Genomic DNA, 2447 nt, shown 5'->3' on the forward strand with positions numbered 1-2447 from the left:
GAGGGAAAGTTCCCAGTAGTGCATTGAGTGTCAGGCCTTGATTGTGCCTCAAGGCAGAGTCAGTTTGAATTCCCCATGTCACTACTATGTATGTCACGTCTTAAATTTAGCTAGAAATAGTGACGAGTTGCAGCACAGTGTTCAGTTACAAGCGTCAGAGTGTTAGGAATTGTCTAACACAGTTTTCTACAGGTCCTACCATGAACACCTGCTATGTTCTTTGTGAGTGGTATAAAAATATTGCCATTTTTTACCTGGAACCATTTTTACCTGGATCATTTGCACTCTGCACACAGGCAAGTGTGTAATCATGTGTGTATGGGTAAATACAGGTATACAATTTTAAGCATGTAACGGCACACCTACTTTTGGTATAGAGGTAAGGTGTCATATTGAACCTGTGAGAGGCTTTTCCTGAAAGGAAAAATGCCTACATGCGTGTTCTTAGGCAAGGTCTGGCTACACACGCTGCACGTCAGCCGTCTCCAATTTTTCACCATTGCAGTCACCATCCCAGCCAAATCTGTCAGTCATCATTATCATCATGGCTTGGCTTCGCGAACAAAGATTGGGAAGGGTTTTTCCCACGCTTACTGCAAGTGATGAGTGCACCCTTCGGGTCTGCACAGTGGATTTTTTAGCTCACCTCATGCGCAGCGTGAGCAGAACTGGCTCCACCCTTTATACCTGAGGTTCATCTGCCAGGGCCTAGCAAGCTTGGACGGTGACAGCAAAGTCCTTGGTCGTAGGTTTGGTTAGAGTATCCCTCTCTTAGATGGATGAGCCTTACAGGGCTCAACGAGCTCCATCTGCCCAGGTTTGGAGTCAGAGTTGTCCTTCTCCTAGGATGGCTGCCTGAAGGCTAGTGAGCCCATCCTGCCCGTGGACACACTTTGTCTGACCCTTCAGTTGAGACCTGCCTGGCTTGGGAGACCCCACCGGAGGCACATGCCACCACCAGCAGAGCTCTCAACCTCACAAGGGCACACAAGCTCTTTCCTCACGGCAAGGGGGTGTCTGTTAAAGAAATATCTGTCAATAGTCCTTTGGGATCTCACGTTTTCCAGTCATACCTGAATCAAAGTCTAGCTCCCTGGCTTCCTTGTTGTGGGGATGTTCTTTATTGGTGAAGCTAATTTTTTGCCTTTTTCTCCCTGCAAAAAACTGCTGTGTGACTATACTGCTCTGCTGCACATGAATACATCTGTCCATCCACCATGCTTAATGACTTGTAAGTCTGATTTTAATGTAACTGGGCAGTTGGAAGAGATCATAAACGTTCAAAACACTTGCTGAAACAAGCCATCAGGGTGCAACAGAGTGGAAGTTCACTGTTAACGTGGTGAGACATTTGTAGCTACGCATCAAAGTATGAGGGGTAAGAGGGGGGTTATAAGTCCTGTACTCTTCGAAGAAAAGCAGTGTTCTCAAGGGGCATGGTGGAATCCTGCAAAGAACGTGAATATGTGCCAAAAGGGGGTTTATGAATCCTGCAGCTCATGGAAGGATTTGTTTCAGCGTGATCTAGCTTTCCAGCTCTATGCTGAGGTCTGTGTTTTAGCCATAGGGGTAACACCAACTGCTGCTATGGGGCAACCAGTCCTCACCTGAAGAGCAGCCCGTGGCGACCACCGACACTGCAGGAGCATATCCATATGGAAATGCCCTGTTCCCTGTGCCTGTTCCCATAGCAAAACACGTCCCCTCTGAGCCTTGGGGAGTTGAAGGTGCCTGGGACAACAGAGGTGAAGCAGCTGGTCTTGTCCTCCTGAGTATCTTTGTGACAAGCCTTACAAGCCCTTTTCTGGCCAAGGAGGGCACAGAGAAGCACAGCTGCCACAGAAGCTCTCCTACCACCTTACTCCAAGCTCAGCACGCATCATGTAGGCTTCTCCAGGGCGAGTGGGAGTTTGGGCTTGTGATCCTGCTCTTTAGTGTGGTCACAGCAGCCCTGAGCATCTGTGGGCTCAGCAGCAGGACTCAGACTAGGGAGCAGCTTTGGATTGCCCTGGGGTAAAAAGCCCACAGCCCCAGAGCTGCTCACGAGTGAAAAACATGCAGCGCACCTCTCCAGGGCTTCAAAGTGGTGCCTGGGATACACATGGCTCCAGCACGAAGCAGACAAGGTGGGAGTTAGGAAGGCAGGGTTGGGATCTGGGAAAGGGCCAGATGAGGAGAGCTGGTGGACAGCGGTGGGTGGCAGTGGGGCCGTGCGCCCTGCGCTGCGTGGGAGGGCTGGAGGGGAGCGCCCCGGTCCGCAAGTGCCCTCTGCTGGCACCGCGCGCCCTGTCCCTGGGCGTACTTCAGCGCTGGACCGCAGCCCGGGCACGGCGGTGCGCAGCCACGCTCTCGGGTAAGCTCGGGTGCAGCTGCCGTAACAGGAACGCTGCTTCCAGGAGCGCCAGCAGGCAAGATAAATGCTCCCTCTCCAGTGGGCGGGGACGGGG

This window comes from Buceros rhinoceros, unplaced genomic scaffold (assembly GCF_000710305.1).
Source record: "Buceros rhinoceros silvestris isolate BGI_N320 unplaced genomic scaffold, ASM71030v1 scaffold10559, whole genome shotgun sequence".
Classification (NCBI taxonomy): Eukaryota; Metazoa; Chordata; class Aves; order Bucerotiformes; family Bucerotidae; genus Buceros; species Buceros rhinoceros.